This window comes from Triticum aestivum, chromosome 4D (genome assembly GCF_018294505.1).
Source record: "Triticum aestivum cultivar Chinese Spring chromosome 4D, IWGSC CS RefSeq v2.1, whole genome shotgun sequence".
In the NCBI taxonomy this organism is placed as follows: Eukaryota; Viridiplantae; Streptophyta; class Magnoliopsida; order Poales; family Poaceae; genus Triticum; species Triticum aestivum.
Genome location: NC_057805.1, coordinates 91,843,995 through 91,854,671, shown reverse-complemented (window position 1 = coordinate 91,854,671; position 10,677 = coordinate 91,843,995).

Sequence of the window (10,677 nt, the reverse complement as noted above, 5' to 3'; positions counted from 1 at the left end):
GCCGGTTTGGGGCAGGAGGTGCGGGAGGGAGGTGGGGGATCTGGATCGGCGGAGGTGGGGTGGTTTTTTTCTTTTGCTTGTCGCTGCCCGGTTCGTGAGTTCGGGAACATCCCGTCGGGCCCTTATAAGGCTTTTTTTTTTTGCGGGGACGGGCCTTTATAAGGCTGATTGTGATCCAAATAGTTATGCATATAGTAGTTGAACATGCAAGAAGAGCACGCCGACGGACGGCGAGCACAGCGCGCCGCGGTACCTAACGGCGAGCAGAGCTTGCCAAGGGACGCGAGAAGAGGCCGGCACAGTGATGCATGGCAAATAAGACGAACTGTGCGAGCGATGTCGGGGACATCAAGCACGAATCAGATTAGAGTTGCGTGTGCGATACGTGGCATACAGTTGATCCATCCGAGCTGTTTGTGATGGAATAAGCCGTGTGTGTTGCGGGCAAACGCTTGCTGGTATATAACCTTAAATTTAACCAAAAAATGTTAATGCATGTTACAAAAATTGTATAACTGGAAACTATGTTCAAATACGAATCCAACGATATAATCTTTGGCGACATGCATTCGTACTTTATTAGTTAAATCCTACTTATAAATCAGGACGGGGGTATAGTAGGTAATTAAATTGCAAACGTTTTTTATTAACCGTATGTGTATGTGTCCTTTCGTCCTCTTCTCAGACGTCTTGTCACCCCGCTGCCGCAGACGGCTTACAGCGCAAACTTGCGCAACGCGCGGGGGCGTTCTTTTGGCCAAACGGTGGCTCGAAGTGGCGCCAATGAAAAAATCATCGGTGAGCCCGTTCCCGCGCAACCTCGCAGGTTCCCGCTCAAGCTTCCCACCCAACTCGGTGAAATCCCCCAAAATCCCAATGCTTACCGGCCTGCTATATAAACCCTCATGGCCGGCGAGTTCTGCATCGCATTTTCCCCTCCCTCCCTGTAGTTTATCTTGTCTGCTTCTCCCACAATCGCCAATGGCATCGGTCCGTCGTCGTCGCTCAGCCACTCCGCCGTCATCAGAGGATAGCTCCAGCTGGGAGGCTACACCGCGGCGGCGGCGCAGTCCCCGGTGTAGTGTAGTGGGCGTGGCATCTCTGTTGGGTGTGCGCGGAACACCCACCGCACGCTCCGCCGCCTCTGCCCGTCGGCAGCTGTTGCCGGCCGCCGTTGCCGCCAAACCACCGTCGAAAGCCAGGGTCGTCGCCCGCTCCGCCGCCGCGGCCCGTAGGCGGGAGGTGGCCGTCGTGGCCACCACCCCACTGCCGGCCATCACCAGCTCCGCCACCGCGTCCAGATGGCGGGAGGTGGTCGTCGTGGCCGCCACCCCATCATCGGCCGCCGTGGCCGCCAGCCCACCGTCAATCGCAGGGATCATCACCCGCTCCGCCACTGCCGCCCGAAGGAGGGAGGCGGAGGTGGAGGCCCGCACGTGCGTCAGTGACCTTGCGCGCTACATCGAGGTCCTGCGGGAGGAGGAGGAGCGCCTCGTCGAGCATGCAAAGAGCCTTAACGCCGTCGTGGCCGCGACACACGCCGATGCAGAGGCGAGGAATCAGGAGATCTACGAGCAGTCCGGCCGCTTCGAGAGGGATCGTCTGGAGCGGCAGTGGGCGTTCGAGCTGGCGAGCGCCGCTGAACATGCAGCAGCGGCAGGCACCGTATTGCATTTGTCCAGCTCGTCGGTAGGATCCTCCTCCTCCTCCTCTGCCTCTTACTGAGTGCGCTCGGCAGAGGAGAGGCTGCCGGAAGTAGCACAAAGCCCCTCCGTAGTTGTAGTAGTATTTAGGGGCTATTTTGTTCAGTTCATCTAACTATAGATGTGTGGTGGAACTGCACAACGCACTTAAAATTAGCTAGTATATATAGTTGAACTAGCTATTTCGGTACGTGGTTGGCAACAATTGGAGAAAAGTTTGGTCAGTTCAGCTGTCGAGTTGAACTGTTTGTATAAATTAAGAACGACTGCTTAATCTATGAATGAAATCTATGCTTAATTACTGAATTTTAGTTGCAAAAAGTAGATAGTGCTAGTGATTTTTAGCTGCATATTTTGACAAATCGCAGTGTTACAAGGATTTACAAATGACAATGTTACTAGATCAACAAATGTCAATCTTTTCAGTTTGACAAATAGCAACATACCCAATATGACAGATGCAAATCTTACCAAATTGTTTATACGTGGTTGCACACGGGTCATCCAAAACAACCGTTTGCGTTGAAGGGGCACAAATCCTGCACTGCGAATTTTCCCTTGACTTAAGGGGGAAGACCATAGCTCTCACTTTGCATGCGGGTGTTCTATCTAAAACGTTTGCGATCAAGAGCTGCAGAAATCCTGCTCGGCACATTTTCTCTTGGCTTCCTAGGGAAGCTGTCGGTTTCCATACGGGTGTTCTAACTAAAACGTTTACGATCAAGAGCTGCACAAATCCTGCTAGGCACATTTTCCCTTCACTTCCTAGGGAAGTTATCGGTTTTGCATACGGGTGTTCTAACTAAAACGTTTGCGATGAGTGTTTTATATTTGAAAACCGTATTAAACTGCGGCTTGGGCGCCATTAATGGAGAGGATGCGAGAAAGGCGGGCGGCCATGGAAGTCAAAGGGCTCGCTTCCCGGTGAGCCTGTGCGGCATACAGCTCACACGCTTCCCGATGAGCCTCCGCATTGGAGTACAACTCGCACGCCTCCCGTTTAGTCAAGCACTCAAGCACCTGTCCGCACGGCACGTCCTGGCCATTAAAAGAGTGAGGCGTGGCGTCACGTGAATGGTTAACAGAACGCACACAATTTAAATTATCCAAAACGTTTGAGATGTTACAGTGGCAGCTATTTGTTTCAAAATGCCTTTGTTGGCTGTTATTCGAGTGCGCCTTCTCTCGAAATGGACACGGAAAATACCACATCATGTCGGGTCCCATTCCATCATAGCATGCCAAGTTTCATGAATTTCAGACGAGTTTTGGATTTACTAGAATTTAAAAACAAAGTATCTCAACATTTTGCCGGCAATCAACAGAGCCCTGGTGTTTGAAATTCATTCTCATTTCTTGCATGGGACCTAAGCATGCACCGAAGGACACATATTTGGTTTTTCAACCAATTTATATGCACTGGAGCATGTGCATGTAGTTCAAATTTGAATTATGCACATAAAATGCCTAGAAAACCCAGTTAATGTATAAAAATGTCCAAACGAACCCTGAAATCCAAAATTAAACACAACACTCCTGTTGTTCTATGCTGACACTAAATTTTTTTTGAAAGCAATAAGAGGCAACGGATATCGTTTCGTCCCCAAAGGTGGCACGTTCCCTACCGAAACCATCATGCTTGTTGTGAGAAGCTCTGGTTTGTGAGAAGCTTATACCCAAACCTGCCCCAAATGGGACAATTTTTTTTACCATGGCATGTTGATGCCGCTCCATGATAGCATGCCAAGTTTCATGAATTTCAGACGAGTTTTGGATTTACTAGAATTTAAAAACCAAGTATCTCAATGTTTGCGGCCGAGTGACGGTGTCAGGGTGTCTGAAATTCATTCTCATTTCTTGCATGGGACCTAAGCATGCACCAAAGGACACATATTTGTTTTTTCAGCCAATTTATATGCACTCGAGCATGTGCAACTAGTTCAAATTTGAATTATGCACATAAAATGCCTAGAAAACCCAGTTAATGTATACAAATGTCCAAATGAACCCCCGAAAACTTCCAAAATTAAACACAACACTCCTATTGTTCTATGTTGACACTAGAAAATTTTTGAAAGCAATAAGAGGCAACTGATATCGTTTCGTCCCCAAAGGTGGCACGTTCCCTACCGAAACCATCACGCTTGTTGTGAGAAGCTTATACCCAATCCTGCCCAAATGGGACAAAAAATTTACCACGACATGTTGATGCCGCTCCATGATAGCATGCCAAGTTTCATGAATTTTAGACGAGTTTTGGATTTACTAGAATTTAAAAACCAAGTATCTCAATGTTTGCGGCCGAGTGACGGTGGCAGGGTGTTTGAAATTCATTCCCATTTCTTGCATGGGACCTAAGCATGCACTGATGGACACATATTTGATTTTTCAACCAATTTATATGCACTGGAGCATGTGCATGTAGTTCAAATTTGAATTATGCACATAAAATGCCTAGAAAACCTAGTTAATGTATAAAAATGTCCAAACGAACCCCAAAAATTCCAAAATTAAACACAATACTGCTGTTGTTCTATATTGACACTAAATTTTTTTGAAAGCAATAAGAGGCAACGGATATTGTTTCGTCCCCATAGGTGGCACGTTCCCTATCGAAACAATCACGCTTGTTGTGAGAAGCTCTAGTTTGTGAGAAGCTTATACCCAAACCCGCCCCAAATGGGACAAAAAATTTACCACGGCATGTTGATGCCGCTCCATGATAGCATGCCAAGTTTCATGAATTTCAGACGAGTTTTGCATTTACTAGAATTTAAAAACCAAGTATCTCAATGTTGGCGGCCAAGTGACGGTGGCAGGGTGTTTGAAATTCATTCCCATTTCTTGCATGGGACCTAAGCATGCAACCAAGCATATAGATTTGTTTTTTCAACCAGTTTATATGCACTGGAGCATGTGCATGTAGTTCAAATTTGAATATGCACGTGAAATGCCTACAAAACCAAGTTAATGTATAAAAATGTCGAAACGAACCCTGAAAAATTCCAAAATTAAACATAACACTCCTGTTGTTCTATTTTGACACTAGAAAATTTTTGAAACCAATAAGAGGCAACGGATATCGTTTCGTCCCCAAAGGTGGCACGTTCCCTACCGAAACCATCACGCTTGTTGTGAGAAGCTCTGGTTTGTGAGAAGCTTATACCCAAGCTTGCCCCAAATGGGACAAAAATTTTACCACGGCATGTTGATGCCGCTCCATGATAGCATGCCAAGTTTCATGAATTTCAGACGAGTTTTGGATTTACTAGAATTATAAAACCAAGTATCTCAATGTTTGCGGCCGAGTGACGGTGGCAGGGTGTTTGAAATTCATTCCCATTTCTTGCATGGGACCTAAGCATGCACCGAAGGACAGATATTTGATTTTTCAACCAATTTATATGCACTGGAGCATGTGCATGTAGTTCCAATTTGAATTATGCACATAAAATGCCTGGAAAACCCAGTTAATGTATAAAAATGTCCAAACGAACCCCGAAAAATTCCAAAATTAAACACAACACTCATGTTTTTCTATGTTGACACTAGAATTTTTTTATAGCAATAAGAGGCAACGGATATCGTTTCGTCCCCAAAGGTGGCATGTTCCCTACCGAAACCATCACGCTTGTCCTGAGAAGCTCTGGTTTGGGAGAAGCTTATACCCAAACCTGCCCCAAATGGGACAAAAAATTTACCACGACATGTTGATGCCGCTCTATGATAGCATGCCAAGTTTCATGAATTTCGGACGAGTTTTGGATTTACTAGAATTTAAAAACCAGGTATCTCAATGTTTGTGGCCAAGTGACGGTGGCAGGGTGTTTGATATTCATTCACATTTCTTGCATGGGACCTAAGCATGCAACCAAGGACGCATATTTGATTTTTCAACCCGTTTATATGCACTGGAGCATGTGCATGTGGTTCAAATTTGAATTATGCACCTGAAATGCCTACAAAACCAAGTTAATGTATAAAAACGTCCAAACGAACCCTGAATAATTCCAATTTTTTGACGGCACACCTATAGTTGCATGTTCACTACAGATAAAAGTTCTAGCAATTCAAACACCATCCTTTGCAGTTGTGACCCCATTACGTAATTCAAATCTGTTGGGGAACGTAGTAATTTCAAAAAAAATCCTACGCACACGCAAGATCATGGTGATGCATAGCAACGAGAGGGGAGAGTGTTGTCCACGTACCCTCGTAGACCGTAAGTGGAAGCGTTATGACAACGCGGTTGATGTAGTCGTACGTCTTCACGATCGACCGATCCTAGTACCGAAAGTACGGCACCTTCGCGATCTGCACACGTTCGGCTCGGTGGCGTCCCACGAACTCACGATCCAGCAGAGTGTCGAGGGAGAGCTTCGTCAGCACGACGGCATGATGACGGTGATGATGAAGCTACCGGCATAGGGCTTCGCCTAAGCACTGCAACGATATGACCGAGGCGGATTATGGTGGAGGGGGGCACCGCACACGGCTAAGAGATCAATGATCAACTTGTGTGTCCATGGGGTGCCCCTGGCCACGTATATAAAGGATGGAGGGAGGAGGCTGGCCCTCATAGGGCGCGCCCAAAGTGTGGAGTCATACCAGGACTCCCTAGTCCTAGTAGGATTCCACCTCCCACATGGAATAGGAAAAAGGCAAGCGAGAAGGAGAAGGAAGGAAGGGGGCGCCCCTTTCCCTAGTCAATTCGGACCAGTCCATGGGGAAGGGGCACGGCCACCCTTGAGGCCTTTCTCTCCTTTCCCGTATGGCCCATTAAGGCCCAATACGAATTCTCGTAACTCTCCGGTACTCCGAAAAATACCCGAATCACTTGAAACCTTTCCGATGTCCGAATATAGCCTTCCAATATATCGATCTTTACGTCTCGACCATTTCGAGACTCCTCGTCATGTCCCCGAACTCATCCGGGACTCTGAACAAACTTCGGTCATCAAATCGCATAACTCATAATACAAATCGTCACAGAACGTTAAGCTTGCGGACCCTACGGGTTCGAGAACTATGTAGACATGACCGAGACTCATCTCCGGTCAATAACCAATAGCGGAACCTGGATGCTCATATTGGTTCCTACATATTCTACGAAGATCTTTATCGGTCAAACCGCATAACAACATACGTTGTTCCCTTTGTCATCGGTATGTTACTTGCCCGAGATTTGATCATCAGTATCTCAATACCTAGTTCAATCTAGTTACCGGCAAGTCTCTTTACTCGTTCCGTAATGCATCATCCCGCAAATAACTCATTAGTCACAATGCTTGCAAGGCTTATAGTGATGTGCATTACCTAGAGGGCCCAGAGATACCTCTCCAATACACGGAGTGACAAATCCTAATCTCGATCTATGCCAACTCAACAAACACCATCGGAGACACCTATAGAGCATCTTTATAATCACCCAGTTACGTTGTGACGTTTGATAGCACACAAGGTGTTCCTCCGGTATTCGGGAGTTGCATAATCTCATAGTCTGAGGAACATGTATAAGTCATAAAGAGAGCAGTAGCAACGAAACTGTAACAATCATAATGCTAAGCTAACGAATGGGTCTTGTCCATCACATCATTCTCCTAATGATGTGATCCCGTTCATCAAATGACAACACATGTCTATGGTTAGGAAACATAACCATCTTTGATAATTGAGCTAGTCAAGTAAAGGCATACTAGGGACACTTTGTTTTGTCTATGTATTCACACATGTACTAAGTTTCCGGTTAATACAATTCTAGCATGAATAATAAACATTTATCATGAAATAAGGAAATATAAATAACAACTTTATTATTGCCTCTAGGGCATATTTCCTTCAAAATCAAGACAAAAAATCAAGTAGATCGCACATAGTTTATTATCACGAACCGTGTGAGATGCGGCACAAAATATCTTGGAGCACCGTCGGAGTGTCAAGAACACTAGCCCACTCCTGAAATATCATTTCACTGTTCAATCATCGCCGGTGAAAGATGGGGACGTGGACCCGCGTCGTGAGGGAAACTTCGGCGGCCCACTCCGGCGAGAGCGCGGCTGCAACCTCCAGGCGCGTGCTAACAAGCTTCGTGAGGGCGACCGCAATCTGCGTCCGGGTGGCCAAGGCAGCCCAAACGGCCGATGTTGCTTCTCAGGCGGCAGCGGCAGCATCTGCCTTGGGGATAGCAACTGGCGAGAGTGGCACAACAGCTGTCCGTTCTGCAGCAGCGGCCTTAGCCCTGATAGAGGGTCCACGACCATGTCAAGGCCGTCCATGCCCAGCTCGTGGCGGTCACCACTCAAATCGAACGAAGCTTCTCCGACAACGGTCGGCAACCCACGACCGAAGAGTTGGCAATCGCTGAGAGAGTTCGAGCAGCCGTCCATTCCTACGCGGCATACCTTGCCACGACGGAGCCCGCAAACGCCCAGATCGCGGCCGCCCATGCCCACCTCATGGTGGCCAATTCCAAAGATATGGCGGACGCGGATGGTGAGATGCTTGCGAGTATGGTGCGATTGATGCCATGGAGCCCCTTCCCCAGGAGACAGTCGAGTGCGAGCTGGACATGGAGGCGGCGGCGGAGATCGTCGAGCACCAGCCGTAGTAGTACTCTTTGTTTTGTTAAATTAAGAGCGTCGGTCTTTAATTTGTCATAGTAATGTTTAGGTCAGCTAGCTCTGTTTAATTGCTGAACTTGCTCGATTAAGAAGTGTGGGTGTGCTGTAGTCTCCTTTGTGTACCCAAATTATTCAATGACGTGGATGACCACTGTAACCAGGGAAATTCGAACCAAAATTTTTGACGTTCAAACTCATCACATACGGGTTAAGCTATCTGAATTGTTTGTGATGTTCACATATCGTACACAGTTTTGAATAAGGGACCGTGTCTAATGACACTTTGCGCGCCAGTTTTTTCACTCAAGCGATTCCAAATTTTCGGCTTCCGCGGAAATATCTAACTCCCCGCACCCCCCCCTTTACCAAAAGCCACATTTCCCATGTTTCTGCCTTCCTTTCCAAGTTGAAACCTTCACTCCTTGCTTGCAGCGCCGCCTCCTCGCCGGCGACCCTCCTTCACGCTGCTCGGCCTCTCCTATCCAGGCAGGTAATCCACACCCGACCCCCATCCTCCTCCTCCTTCCACATCCCACATGCCCCAACCGCCGGCGCGACACCTTCCACCCAAATCACCGACCCCTCAACCAAATAAGCGCCTCCCTAAGCCATGATGCACACAGTATAGCCAAGATCTCAAGGAGCATTTGGCAGCGGAGAAGCAAATCGCGGTCGTACGCGCGGATGAGGTCGCGATGGCTGCCATTCATGTTGACCCCCAGATCTTGGAGGAGCACCTCGCCGTCGAGGCCACCGTCGATGCCTCGCGTGCCGACGATGCGGCGCGGTTGGCTGTTTGGTTCAATTCTGCAATGTGATGTTCAATTGTTGTGGGTGCATTTCGTTATTGTACACCATGTGAGAAATAAATCAAATTTGGCTGCACTAAATACATGAGAAACAAAAACAATTGCTATATTTCCAAGTTGTTAAGCATGCTTGGTTTGGTTAACTGTTTGATCTTCTATTAGGAGTATGTTATATTGTGCAATGTGGTGCTCAGTTAACGTTTGGTTCATTTGTTGTGGTGTTTAGTTCTCTTTGGTTCAATTATGCAACGCGATGTTCAATAGTTGTGGGTGCATTCTGTTATTGTATACCATGTGAGGAATAAATTGAATTTGGCTGTAGTAAATACATGAGAAACAAATACAATTGCTATATTTCCAACTTGTTAAGCATGCTTGGTTTGGCTAACTGTCTGATCTTCTATTAGGAATATGTTATAATGTGCAATGTGGTGCTCAGTTAATGTTTGGTTCATTTGTTGTGGTGTTTAGTTAACTGCTTGGTTCAATTCTGCAATGCGATGTCCAATTGTCATGGGTAGAATATTGTATTGTTGTCCATGTGAGGAATAAATCGAATTTGGCTGCACTTAATACATGAGAAACATATACAAGTGCTATATTTCCTAGTTCTTAATCATGCTTGGTTTGGATAAATGGGTTTTCTATGTGGCTTGAATTAATCTGATGAATCTGCAATGTGCTTATTTTTCATCAACATATTTTACCGATAGGATGCGAACCCTTACTTAACCTAATGGCTAACTACCTTATATGTGTTGCAGGGAAACAATGGGAAGCACTGAGGTTTACAATCGAGGTTAGCACGTGCATGGTCCGTTGTCTAATAGCACATTATTGTGCAATTGCAGGAACCATTCTAATATTTAGGTTTTTAACAATTTGGTCTTGCACATGTAGGTCCTGCTGTCAGAGGTTTTCACCCACTGTTCGACCCTTTTTGCATATGGGGAAATGAGTTGTCCATGAATATCAGTCAAGTCAAGAAACTCAGAAAGATTGTTAGGATAAAGAAATTAGCGACAAAAAACAACAAGATCTTTGTCTGCACAATGAAGAAGACATCAGTTCACTACAGGATGGTACTAACTATTATACCTTGCCTTTTTTATTCCTTCGCCCCATTTCCAATATAGAGAAGATATTTATGCACATCCTTGTTTTCAGGCCTTTCCAAAGCAGTTCACTAATGATTACCTCTCAAACCACCTGTATGGTTAGGAGGCGAGGAAGGTATTCATACAACACCCACGGTTCAATATTGAAGTGTTCCTGAAGAGGATGAAGGATGGATGGTCAATCATCCACAGGAACTGGCCTAAAGTTACAAAGACCTTCAACATCAATGAAGGCTCAATATTCGTCTTCTGCTTCAGCAGTTTTCCAGATGAGATACATCTGTGTATGTACCGTCTATGATGCTAATTTCGAAAGGTTATAGATGTTGCATGTGAAACTTGGTGCTGGTGTAGTTGTGTAATGGGGTAGCTAAGTGCTGAAGCTATATGATGTTGTACTCAGATGTATTTCAATTATGAAAATGAA